The sequence below is a fragment of the Engraulis encrasicolus genome, unplaced genomic scaffold, assembly GCF_034702125.1.
Source record: "Engraulis encrasicolus isolate BLACKSEA-1 unplaced genomic scaffold, IST_EnEncr_1.0 scaffold_29_np1212, whole genome shotgun sequence".
NCBI lineage: Eukaryota > Metazoa > Chordata > Actinopteri > Clupeiformes > Engraulidae > Engraulis > Engraulis encrasicolus.
In genome coordinates this window covers 2,113,581-2,128,100 of record NW_026945588.1, presented here as the reverse complement: position 1 = coordinate 2,128,100, position 14,520 = coordinate 2,113,581, and the positions used below count along the sequence as shown (strand labels likewise).

Below are 14,520 nucleotides of genomic sequence, written 5' to 3'. Positions count from 1 at the left end.
AAAGGGGGGCGGGGTCCTCTCTAGTGTTATTTTCTACCTCTATGGTAATGGGTCAGATGTGGTGATGTCACTATTTAAGGGAGGCCTTTCTTTTAAATGGTGAACGTAGCCCTGATGAAGACCTGGTGAGGTCGAAACATGTTGGCTTTTTAATGTAACCCCAGCCCAGTACCATTAAAGGCTTTTTAATGTAACTTCCCGTTTGGACACCTTATTTTGGAGTGCCTGGATGAACTCTTCTCTCTACATGAACTGATACTTAAATGAACAGACTGAAGACTGCTTGAGCTTCCAGCCACCTGTGTGCCTTTCATTGCCAAAATAATGTTCTGACTTTTATCTAAATTATTTGGTGATATCCCTCACAACAGTGCAACATCACATAGGCCTAATGCCGAGAGTTTTTTTCCCCTCAGCACGTAATGAAAGCTAATCGGACGTCTAATGACAGGTGGTGCTGACGGACAGCGCATGAGGGAAAGAAGTTGCAAACTTGATCGTGTTCGGTTTCGTCAGTCCAACGGAACACTTCTGGCTATAGAAAATGAATCTGTATTGCAACAAATCTAGTTAGGCCTAGGTCTATATAGGCTATCCAAGATATTTAATTTAGACAGAATCCTTTCAAGCCGTGCAGCATCAACGTGGTCATATAGCCTAGCCTACTGTCTGCACTTGTTCCGTTGCCTGCCTCATAGCAGAGAAGGAATGGCTTGCTGTTGTTGAGGATTTGTAACGTGGATTATCGAAACTGAAGACTTGATTTCTTTTATTGATACCTTTTTGTTTGGTATAATTACGGACAATGCAAATAACTGATTTTTGTGACGTTCGGACATTTTTGGAAGGAATATAGGCCTAATCGAATTAGTCCCGCCGCTTGGGTTATTGTTTTTCGCGTGCATGTGGATGAGCATAGGCTATTGAATTTGATTGCAGCCTAATAGGCCTACTGAACAGTGGACTGAAATTGAAAATAGGACAAAGAGTGGCATTTTTCTCGGGTGCTATGACTTCTTGCTTTGCAAGAAGACAGTCTCCTCACTCCACGGGCAAAAAGCACCATGGTCAGACCCTGGCGTGCATGTAGGCAGACATGAAAGACTCACTACTCCACGGGCAAATATCGGGAAAAATTAAGCACCACCAGCATGGACAGCTCCCCACGAGTCACTTATAATGGTTGGTCTTTTCCTGGGGTTTGATTCATGTTGTTTGGGGGAAAATATTAAAATAGCCTTTGTAATGGTAAGAATATTTCCAAAGAGCCAAGATGGGGCTTAAGATCAATATGGGCCAGGTTTGTCTCCGTGCGTACACACACACACACACACACACACACACACACACACACACACACACACACACAAACTCTCTCTCTCTCTCTCTCTCTCTCTCTCTCTCTCTCTCTCTCTCTCTCTCTCTCTCTCTCTCTCTCTCTCTCTCTCTCTCTCTCTCTCTCTCTCTCGCACGCCACAGACCCACTCAAGTGCAAGACAAGTTTTCACCACCTCGTGAAGTGTTTAGACCTGGCCTATTTAATGTCGCTGTAAATTGGTGTAATGTAGCAGAAAGTGCGAGACATTCGTTGGACTCGTTGCACGCAACAAGTTGTGAAATTATTTCTTAACGGTTTTAACCGCATCATTCGCGACTCTCGAGCAGTTTGAGAACTGAGAAGAATGAGAGAGAGAGAGAGAGGGCAGTGACTACCATGTCACTGAGACTATGTGTGTGCTGTGCCTACTGAATCCAAGTGCAGAAAAAACATATCCATATAGATTATTACATAATGCACCATGTTATTACATTTCCATCAAAAAAAAAAAGTTGCGGCTGCATTCCGTAATAAATTTCGCATTTTGTAATAATTTATTACAAGATGAGAAAAAAGTTATTACGAAATGCGTTCAAGAAATGTATTACGAAATGCGTAAATTATTACACAATGCGGCAATTGTCACTGCATTATGTAATAATTTGTTACATTATTACATATTGCACCGTTATTACATAATGCGGCGTTACAGCTTACATGGTGTGATTCTCGCTAACCCCAGAGTCAAAATATTTAGGCTACTCACGATTTATGGCACCATCTCTCTCTCTCTCTCTCTCTCTCTCCCCCTGATGAGATAAAATGTTATGTAGACTACACAGTAAATTCTGCAGTGCTCATTTAACACTTAGAGAGTTCATTTGAGTCCATTTGGACTTAAATGAACTCTGTAAGTGTTGAATTAACACCACAACATTTAATGTGTAGCTAACCCCACCGTAGACATGCCAATTTTAACTCGATTTAATAAAATATGGTTCGTTTTTTTGTATGTAATGCAATGTAATGCACACTCTAATGTAAAATACACTGCAATGTAATATGGGCCTAATATTGTCAACAGGATCTGAGCACTGTAACTTGTGAGGAAGACCCAGACATTATCTTCTCAGCTGATGTATCAGACGGCAGCTCTATCGTCCAGGATGAAGACAAACAGGTTTGTGGTTCCTTGCAGACTTGTATTGGCCTGATAAACCAGCCTAAATTTGAGACCGGAGTAATTTAGTCTGGCCCCGATGAACAATTGATTGATGAGTTGTTTTTTCAAACCGTGCCGGCGCTCTGACCAATCGGCGACCTTTGCCGTTGATGTGCTTTCCCAACGGTGTTGCGAGCTTTGTCGTCACTCCCTCAAAACCCTGCCCGCTTTGATTCCAAACAAATCTCTGCGTTGTAATTGGTTTTGCCAGACTCAGGGCACAGTGTTCAAAACGTTCTCAGATCCGAGGCCAGACCCACTCGCAGCTGAACAAGGCCGACAGGCGGACAACAGATGCATCCCTCTATGCCAGTTCCAACAATGCAATTCCCCCCCCCCCCCCAAACACCCCCCTGGCCTCCTCCTAACCTGTCAACGCCCCCCTGAGGATGTACTTTTTGTTTATTGGTCATCATGGACACTCCAAATAATATGGAAGGCAGCAAAATGGCGAGACATGGCTTTATTTTTTGCAGTTTAGGCTATAATAAGCTTATCATTCTTGGATTTGGAAAAGAACCATATGATTTCAAATAGATGAAGTAGGCTACATTACAAATGACCAGACATTTATTAGTATCAACCTTTAGTATCACGCCATTTCAGCATCATGTGCATGTGGGAAAGAATTTAAACATCGACAAATAATAAATAAATAAAATCGTTTGGGTGAATCATGCGCTTATGGGTTCACCCTTTAGGTGAATTATGCGCTTATTTTTCAAAACCAGCTTCACCGTCAAGGCACAAAGCAGTGAGCTCCCGTGCCAGAGTTTACCAAATTCACACGACTACAAAGCAATTACGAAAGACGCGTTCTGTCCTGTGCTCTCTCTTAGCGCATTCAGGCCGACTGAGAACCGTGCTGGAGCCCGTTCCCGCACCTAATCGCGAACCGACTGTCGTGTTCACGCCACAGATGTTTGCGTTCGCGAACCAGAAAATTGGTTCGCAATGCGAACCGCAAAATACTAGGTTTTTCTCTGCGAACAGTGGCAACAGCGTGGTCGTCAGCAGGTTCATCCGGGTAACACAGTCACGTGCGGAAAAAGTTCAGAGCCCGGTATGAACACTGGCGGTTCGCAGACAAACACTTCAGTGCCGAACGTAACTGGTGCGAGCACCGACACCGGCTCCGTTCTGGTCGGCCTGAAAGCCATATCAGAGCGCAGCGAAAAGCACCTGTGGGGTACGAGCCCGCCAACGAAAGAACCTCCCTGTAGGCTACGAGTAGGCTAAACACACCGTACAGTATGTCAAATGGCCCAGCTGTCTACTTGTAGTTCGAGCACCATGCTCCAGTGCGCAGCGCAAACTGACTAGGGTACTGAAAAGGCAGAAGTAAACTCGCTGGGATTATTAAAAGGGAGGCTCGTAGGCTACACACAGACCTCTGAACCCGAGTTTGTGGACTGGAGAAACGCGGAGGAAAATCTGAATGTTATGAATGAAGAAAAAGCTAACCAAATGTTACAGGTCCACGTTTAGAGGAAGAGCTGCGCTGCGGGTCGCCTGTCAACTAATTACAGTTCCATGTCGTGGAGCGTTATGCAATGCAAACGCCCCTCTATCCACGCACAAATGAAAATGTGAATGTTTTGAAAGGAGAAAAGCTATAACCAAATGTTACAGGTCGACGTTTAGAGGAAGAGCTGTATGCGCTGCGGGTCGCCTGTCAACTAATTACGGTTCCATGCCGTGGAGCGTTATGCAATGCAAACGCCTCTCTATCCGAGCACAAACATCTGTGTCAAAAACTGCCTGCCAACTTCTAAATCGTTCATTTCCGCGAGTTTCTGACGAACCAAAATAAAGTTGCCTCCCATTGTCCAAACGCAAAACAATGGCGAAAATTGAATGCCCCCCTCAGTTGTCTCACAATGCTATCAGCCGTCTTGCCTGTTTGGTAATACGTTCTGGCTTGCACGCATTCGCTCCGCCCTCAGTTGTCTCACAATGCTATCAGCCGTCTTGCCTGTTTGGTAATACGTTCTGGCTTGCACGCATTCGCTCCGGTCCAAAATGGCAACTCTGCCGCCTTGTGGCCACAGTAGGAACAATTGAAGGAATGCGTTTCAGACGGACATTGAAGGAATGCGTTTCAGACGGACGGACGGACGGACGGACAGACAGACCCTCTTATAGAGATGCTGGGACGCATCTAAAAATGTCGGCGCCCAGCGGGTGGTGCTGGTTTACCAGACTAGACTTGTACTGTTTTACGTAACATACTGAAGACAGAGGTTGGTGGTGTGATCTAATTCTTGCAGACTTGTGTCATGTCAAATAAAAAAGGCTCTAATGTTACTACACAATACAGTGAGATTCAAAGTCTCCTTTCAAGGAGATGACAGTGGAAAGTATAAATAATGTACTAATAAAAGCTACAAAAACTACTATGCTACAAGAAACGTGTTAGCTCCGGCCCTGCGGTGGCCTAGGGGTTGGACACTGGATTACTACGTCGGCGACCCGGGTTCAATTCCGGCCCGAATCATTTGCAGACCCTTCCCTGTCTCTCCCCGCTCATTTCCTGTCTCTCCCCGACTTGAACATGTGGATGGTTTCCAGGCCATTGTCTGCATCTATCAGCGCTGACCATCTATTAGTTTGGTGTGTGAATGAATTTACTCAATATTTTTTTTTTATTACTTTCCGTGTCCTGCACATTTACATCAAGTGAAAATGACGGTGCAAACCAACACAGAGAGCTTGACTTGATCATTTTGGTTTGGGGACTATTTTCCGGTAGGCCTATTCAAAAAAATACAATCGAAGTAGACAGTTTCCAAATGAGGTTCTATGGTGTTTGCGCTTCACAGCGGTGAGCTGGCTTCGACTGTTTTTTTTTTCTTCAGAAAATAGTAAGAAGTACTCGTGTGTAGTACATAGTGTCAATGTAATCAAAACAATTTCACTAAAGATCACATAAAGTGTGACTTGCCACAAGAAAACAGACCACAACTTGCACATTCTACAACCCCCCCCCCCCCCCCCCCCCCCCCCCCCCCCCCCCCCCCCCAAAAAAAAACCCTTTAAAAGGGACATTGTGTGAGATGTTGTTGTTTATTTCCAGAATTCATGCTGCCCATTCACTAATGTTACCTTTTTCATGAACACTAACCACCACCATCAAAATTCTAAGTATTCATTATGACTGGAAAAATTGCACTTTTCATACATGAAAAGGGGGATCTTCTCCATGGTCCGCCATTTTGAATTTTCATTCCATTCCATTCCATTTTTAGCTGCAAAAATGACTGTACTTGGACCATACTAGAAAATATTTGTTTATTACTAAGTAAATGTTCATGTTAATATGAAATTTCGCAATAGGCAGCCCAGTTTCAATGAGCAGTATAGTTGCAGTACCTTTTTTGAACATTTCCTGCACAGTGTACCTTTAATGACAATTTTGTGTTTCGATCTCAGAGACATGTGACCCTTGGTTTGAAATCCAGTCACAAATCGTAAAATCTGAGTAAGTAATGACACATGAACATCATTAATATGTTCCACTGTATGTTTAATTTCCATCCATTGAAGAGTGTGGTGAGGGGGCGTCCTGAAGATGAGGTAACCTGGGGTGCCACCAGGGGGCTCTGATGAGCTGGACTGGACACAAGCAGCAGCAGCAGCAGCAGGGGAGTTGCAGCATCCAAAGAAGAAGAAGAAGAAGAAGAAGAAGAAGAAGAAGAAGAAGAAGAGGGCCCCACCTCTAGAAGACCCCATGGAGCAGGAAACAGAAGCAGCAGAGCCACATTCTGGAGAAGGGGTCCAGCCACCTGGGAAAGGGGTCCAGATACCTGGGAAAGGGTTCGAGCTACCTGGGAAAGGGTTCGAGGGACCGGAAGAAGAGGTCCAGCGACACACAGGTGCTCCAGACATCAAAGCAGCAGCAGAGCCTCAACCAGCAATATGGGTGCAGATAACTGGGAAAGGGGTCGAGCAACCTGGGGAAGAGCACCGTCTACACACAGCGGCTACACACATGATGGAGAGGTAGGCTGGTCAACTAATCTCATACATCACCTGAATACATTACTGTGTACTATACATTAGTGTATTTGTATATTTTATAGGGTATTTTATTTGTAATTGAGGTTTGCAATTAATGGTATAGATGGAAATGTATAGTCCAGAAGACATATTAATATTTCTGTAATTCTGCTCTTTGTCTACCAGAAGGCCCTCTAGTCCTGTGGTCAGTATGGTTTCTATGAAGAGTAATAAGTCAATGGACACACCGCTTCATTTCAGAAGGGAAGAAGGAGGTGCCAGGTAAGAACTCACCTGCACATTCATTCCAAACCAGAATTATTATTTTCTAATCTTTTCAAACCTAAATGAATATTTGGTGTCTTCGTTCAGTGATTCTCCTCTTTCTGCTCAGGAGGACCTCTAGTCCTGTGTCCAGTGTGCTGTCTGTGAGGAGTGATGTATCAATGGACACACCGCTGAATTTCAGTAGGGAACAGGGAGGTGCCAGGTAAACGCTTTTTTTCAGACTGCAGGGGTGGTGGTGTGGGGTATTATTCTGAGGAAGGCACAAAGGTACAAGAAAATGCACACATTCAGAAGAAATACATTTGGATATTTGTGGAAATATGAAATTAAAACATAAATGTTGAGTCTTTCCTTGCAGTTCCACAGCAAATCCAGTCCTCTGTGATGTGTCTGGATGCCCATATCCAGCTGTGAAGTCCTGTGTGACGTGTGGAGATTCCTACTGCAGGACCTGCATCACTCCTCACTACACTGACCCACAGCTGGAGAGACACCAGCTGCAGGACATACAGCAAAAGGAGCATCAGACCCTCTGCACTGAGCACCAGAAAAAACTCAAGCTCTTCTGCACGACCGACCAAACATTCATCTGCTCACGTTGTTTACTCCACAGACATAAAGGACACGATGCCATTGAGCAGGTGACAGAATATAAAGTCTGATGGTTCAATTATTATGTCTAGAAAAGGATTTAAGTTAATTAAAGTCATCTGTAATCTATTTCCTGTGCAGGTGGCAAAGGGCTCAAAAGGAGGTCTGCCTATGGTCTCAGGTCTCCCTCCTCCGGGCCAACTCCAGTTCAGCAAAGTGTCTCCAGACTCAGTGACGTTACGATGGTCTCCACCTGAGGGCGCTCCTGGTCCACATGGATACACCGTTACCCGGAGACGAGGCAAAGAGCAGCGGACCTTCACGTCACCAAGCTGTCGAGTGGAGGTGACTGGTCTTCTTCCAGGACAGAAGTACCACTTTAGTGTGGCCACCCTCAGCCAAGATGGCCGCCAGAGCACACCTGTGGAGGGATTCATACACACAGGTAAGTCCTTACAGGCAGATGTAGAGTGTAATTATCCTGTTTGTCATCAAAGATCACTGAAAACATGCTACAGACCATTGGAGGATTCCCTGTCTGACATTGACTGTTGTACACAGTAAAAAACTTACAAGGATTTCAGAGTAATTTACTGTGAAATCTCACAGTTAATTACTCTGATGTTCTGGTACACTATGCTACTGTGATGGTCACACGGCACACAGCAAATTAGTTTGAAATCATTGTATCACTTGCCATTTCTCACCTAACTTGCACATCACAGTATTTTACTGTGCTCTTCAAGGATAACCAGCATGCCAAAGTGATAAACTAGGAAACATCACAGTAAACTACTGTGTGGGCGGAGTATCTATTGAATTATTAGTGCATTGGGGCACAACTTCAGTCATAGACAGGTTGGGCTCTTCATTACAGTCACACTGACATTTTCAGCAAATTATTTCATTCTTAATATCTTGTGGAATACATGTATACACCCATCATCAGTTTACTATGTTTTCCCCACTCTCTGTCAACTAACAGGAAAATGAGCTTATATATATTGGGAGATATACATGACCATCTTCATGACGGTGGGAATATGGTCATTTTTCTTGTGTACCACTTTAAATAGTACAACCCCTACAATAAACACAGAATATAACAAGGAGTAATATTTTGAAGCACACTTAAGATATTCCTTCTAGATAAATGGCTCTCCATAAGTGCATTGCATGATGGGACACGATCTGAAGCCTGTATGTCCTAAGCCCCTCCCCCTCAGGTTGTACATATTGACATGAGGAAGTGAGAAAAAAGGAGATGACCAAGCATGGGAAGACATGTAGCAAACAAGAAGTTGATGACTAAATAGTTTGCTGTAAATGTCCATGAAGTGTCTGAAGGCCCAGGTTGTGCTATGTGGCAGCCTTGGCCTAATGGTTAGGGAGGTGGACTTAAGTTCAGTGAGTTGCAGGTTCAAATCCCTCCAAACCCTACATTGCCCTAGGGACAGCAACCAATATTGTATATTTGTGTATCACTTTGAGTAAAGGCGTCAGCCCTCAACCCAACTGACATGCCTTCCCATTGAACTTTCGCCCACTTCAAGTGTGTAACAATATCTTACTGTGAACTCACAGGGAGTTACTGGCTACTAATTGCATTCATTTCACAGTAACATGCTGTGAATTCTTCGTATCACAGTTAACTAGTGTAAAGGCGTCAGCCTTCAACCCAACTGACATGCCTTCCCATTGAACTTTCGCCCACTTCAAGTGTGTAACAATATCTTACTGTGGGTTCAGTAGAAAATACTGTGAACTCACAATGAGTTACTGGCTACTAATTGCATTCATTTCACAGTAACATACTGTGACATTCTGCCATAATTTGTTACTGTGAAATCCAGAGAGACTTTTCATCATATCACAGTTAACTACTGTGCTGTTATAACAGGTGTTTCGTGGCTCTAGGCCATGATTGGGTGCACTATGTGGCTGCCTTGGCCTAATGGTTAGGGAGGTGGACTTAAGATCAGAGAGTTGCAGGTTCTAATCCCTCCTAACCCGGCATTACCCAAGGGACAGTAACCAATGTTGCATATCTGTATGTCACTTTGGGTTGCTCCTGGCCATGATTGATTGTAATTACTAATTGTCAGGCCTAATTAGAAGAAGGTCTATGATTGGAAATGTTGCTGGTTCTGCTTCCAATAAATTAAGTTGCAACCAATGTGCTACACAAACACTTTCTTGTGCCTTTGTCTTGGATGTGCACGCCAAAACTCCAGCATCCAATTTTAAATCAGAATATTGCCACCTAGTAAAAAAATTAGGCTATCTTGTGAAGTGCCATTGCACAATTGAAAGTCAAATGCTGCATGACATGATTGACATTGCCTACCATCAACCAGGAACAATGGTAGTGCCCAATCAATCTGTCAATTAGTACCTGACCTCACTTGAGTACATAGGACTGTTACAAGTTCATTGAATTACTACCTGCAGCTGCCACATGCCTGATTACTCTGGTCACATGGTCACCTCTATATAAACTCAGACTGTCGCAGTGCTTGAGTTGCTTGCCTAAATGACTGGTTCGCTGGCTCTCTGTCCGGCTTGTTGGTTAGTGAGCTAACTGACCGACCAACTGACTGTTTGTTGGCCAGCTGGTTGGCTGGCTAACTGACTCTTTTGGTTGGCTGGTTTGTTAGCTGGCTAGCCATACAACTGACTTGTTTGTTGGTTAGTTGGCTGACTAACTGAGTGTTAGTTGGTTAGCCTGCTCTTTGGCTGGCTAGCTGACAACTGACTCTTTTGGTTGGCTGGTGGACTGGTTTGTTGGCTGGCTAGCTATTTAGTTGGTAGTGAGTATTATGGTAGCAGGTATCCTTTTTGGTGTGTTGCTTACTTGATTAAGAAATTTCAGGTTTGTCTAATTATGCTCAACCAGAATATTCTATGCACACTGGTTAATGTACTATCATCCAGGAGACTACAATTATCAAATGGTAATAATATTGCACATATTGCAGATACTTGAGTTTCTCTGTGGTTATGGATAGTTCGGTCTATCAATTCATGAGAGCAGTGTGATGGACTGGTTCCATGCCACAGTTGTCTCAGTCATGGTGGGGAATGGGAGGTGCCACAATAACATGGTAGCTACCTCTTTTGTGGTGATGAATGGAGGGGTGGGATCATGGTAGTGTGGGTAGGGTGACAGTAACTTACTGTGGTGTGGCCACAGTAAACTACTGTGAGAAGATCACAGTAAACTGTGAGGATGGCCACAGTAAACTACTGTGAAATGAATGCAATTAGTAGCCAGTAAGTCCCTGTGACATCACAGGAATATTTTTTACTGTGTAGTGTATACAAAATACAATACAATACAACCTGTATTTATACACAAAGCTCTTTCAAAATACACATACAGACATACACTTTCCCACATTCAGACTCCAGCTCTGGCGGCTGCCGCACAGCGCCAATTGTCCAGGGTTCATGTGAGAAGGTGCATAGGTACATACACAAGCACACAGACACACAGATGACAGATACTATGTTTCTGCCCTACAGAGCTTCCAGCGCCAGAGAATCTGACTGTAGCAGCAGACTTATCAGGAGTTACTGTGAAGTGGACCAAACCAGAGGGAATAGACCAGGTGTCCTACCTGCTGCAGATTTCCAGCCAGGAGGGACCACCAAGGACCATTTACAAAGACTCTGTTCAACTCTACATCTCTGACTTACAATATGGGATTAAATGTACTGTGCGCTTATATACGCAGAAGAATACATGTCAGAGCAAACCCATCTCAAGACAATTCACAGTAGGTAAGATGTTGCAGAGTTAAGACATATCTCTTTAGTGTTTGCTCCAGTGTACACACTTAAAAATCATTTTTACGTACAGTACTGTATGTGTTCATGAATTTTCATGTGAGTAAATGCATTAATTTACAGTGTAAATGTAATCAAATTTATAGACATCCATTTATTGTTTGTCACCATTTAATTGGTGACACACTGAAAGTGAACGCAGCCCTCAAAAGTAAATGCACAAAAATTTGAATAGGACTGTGTGTGATTTGCATTGTCAGCAGGTGAGTTAATAGTATTTCAGATGCTAGCATCACCTCTGGTCAACAGTGCCTGGACCAGAATGGATGGATGTCGGAAGAAGTGGGAATAACACAATCAAATAATATCTGTTGGTTCTTTTACACTTTGAAAAGTACATCAAGTTTAAAAAACAACCATGCTGACATGTGTCTACTGATCTAGTGAAGACAGTTTCCTTTCAAAAGAGATAAACATTTTGACACTTTATTTGACAATGTCTATACGAGAGTGACATTTGCAAGTTCTAAACATCATGAACATTTTTGACACTTAACATATACTATAAATGTTACCATTCTCTAGGCTACTATTTTGTGCAAAAGGTGAAGCACTCGTCATGCTGCTAATAAATAGTCCCATCACTCTACTGAAAGACATGTGCCCTCAACATCAGACAGCCCTTCCATGCACAAGCTGCAAAACATAAAAAACTCAGTACACTTGAAATTCAAGGTGTCACTTCTGTTAGATTTGGGACATTTTCAAAATTCTCTTCTCCAATGAAAATTGAAGGATGACTGCTCTGCGTTGTGTTTTAGCTGACTCTAAAATAAGTCTTGACTTCGTAATTAAAAGGATCGATCAGGATACAATTTATTATAGAAAAAGTTAGATTACAAAAGGAATAGGAAGAAAATAAAAGAAGTAAAAGTGGAAGAAAAATAAAGGTTAAAAAGAAAATGCAGAAAATGAGACAAAGTCTCACAGCGTCTCACTAACTAGGCAGTATCCTATCTCTGGCGAATGACGGGCAAAATCGTCAAATGACAAAATGGTGGCAACGATTTTTATACCGTCTTCCTCAAGTCAGCAGGTTACACGTATGCATGTATGATGTTGGTTAAGGAATATGGCTTCCCCACGTCTACAGTAGTGACAAATCATAAAAACACATCGCTTATGGATAACAAACAGCCTAGAAATGTGTCTGCTATCTGGAAAGTTAGGCATGAGCACACTGTGCCCTGGCACAATGGCCTTCAACAGCAGAGGCTCTCACTGTTAGCGTGTTCAGGCTGACTGAGAACCGTGCTGGAGCCCGTTCCCGAACCTAATCGTGAACTGGCCGTCGTGTTCACGCCACAGGTATTAACGTTAGGGAACCGGAAAGTTGGTTCGCAATGCGAACTGCAAAATACTTGATTTTTCTCTGCAAACCGTGACGACAACAAGGCCATCAGCAGGTTCATCCGGGTAACAGATTCACGTGCGTGAAAAGTACGGAGCCCAGTATGAACACAGTTCGCAAGTAAGCACCTTAGTGCTGAATGTAACTGATGAGGGTACCGACACCGACTCCGTTCTGGTCGGCCTGAAAGCCCTATCTGAGCTCTCCAGATATCAGCAAAGTAACAGTAAACATGCTACATTCCTGTCCCAATTAACTGAAACAGGAATAGGCTAAAGTTTTATTCTAAACCTCCTCAACAGTATGGTCAATCAGTTGTGGGTCAGCTGCAAAATGCAGCAGGATATACCACTCAGATTTAACAATACCCAACCAATTATGGTAGAAACACACTGATTGTGCTGACCTTTAAAATAAGAAATCACCTGATATTGTCTCCCTCTATTTCAGAGATTCCAGCTCCAAAGACTGTGGCTGTGAGTTCCATCACTGCATCATCTGCTAGAATCAGCTGGCAGGTGCCTACTGAGATACAGAAGACTCCACACAGCTTCCTGGTCTCTTACCAGAGTGAAGGGACTGAACCAACGTCCATCTCTACTGAGTCATGCAGCACAGACATCACAGGCCTGACACCAGGAACTGACTACAGTGTTACAGTCTACACTGAGCTCCAACATGGAGGAAAGAGCCAGCTTGTTTCCATTCAGATGAGGACAGGTACAAAAATGACTTAAGCTCCACAAGGAGATTCTCCTGCCTCTCTGCACTTTCTTGATTACTTTGCTAACATGTAACATCAGAAGAGAGAGTATTTCTGATAGAAAACTGCAGCATACCTGCAGTTCATGTCGTTGTACTAAAAGTAAAAGTAAAATAAGAATTCAACTGAGATTGTCTCACTATTTCAGAGATTCCAGCCCCAGAGAGTCTGGCTGTGAGCTCCATCACAGCATCATCTGCTAGAATCAGCTGGCAGGTGCCTACTGAGATGCAGAGGACTCCACACAGCTTCCTGGTCTCTTACCAGAGTGAAGGGACTGAACCAAAGTCCATCTCTACTGAGTCATGCAGCACAGACATCACAGGCCTGAAACCAGGAACTGACTACACTGTTACAGTGTACACTGAGCTCCAACATGGAAGAAAGAGCCAGCCTGCTTCTACTCAGATGAAGACAGGTACAAAAATGACTTCAGCTCCACAAGGAGATTCTCCTGTCTCTCTGCACTTTCTTGATTACTTTGCTAACACACATCCAGTGGAACATCAGAAGAGAGACTATTTCTGATAGAAAACTGCAGCATACCTGCAGTTCATGTCGTTGTACTAAACAAGTGAACAATTTGAATTTAAAAAATGGTAGAAAATACAAAATCAATTAAGCTTATCAATTGGGTGTATTGTGGCATTTCAGACATTCCAGCCCCAGAGAGTGTGGCTGTGAGCTCCATCACGGCATCATCTGCTAGAATCAGCTGGCAGGTGCCTACTGAGATGCAGAAGACTCCACACAGCTTCCTGGTCTCTTACCAGAGTAAAGGGACTGAACCAAAGACCATCTCTACCAAGTCCTGCAGCACAGACATCACAGGCCTGACACCAGGAACTAACTACACTGTTAGAGTCTACACTGAGCTGCAAAATAGAGGAAAGAGCCAGCCTGCTTCTACTGACTTTACGACAGGTATACCAGAAAGAGCCTTTTTTCCCCCACAATGACTTTGTATTGTAACCTTTTTCAGTCACGGCACCCTTTATTAATGACTATCTCAAGGCAAAACCTATTTCTAGACGTTTCCTAGTGGGTTTGATTATGCAGTTAGACATATCCATTATTTTACTCTTTGATACATGGTGTCCCAATACAATGCACACGAATCATTTTTAAGTACTTGTTTA

At 43.4% G+C, this 14,520-nt stretch overlaps 1 pseudogene; it reads left to right on the top strand.

Annotated features, from left to right (window-relative positions):
* The first annotated feature begins 7,565 nt into the window (after positions 1-7,565).
* Positions 7,566-14,520, top strand: part of LOC134443257 (interferon-induced very large GTPase 1-like) — a 46,793-nt pseudogene continuing 39,838 nt past the window's right edge.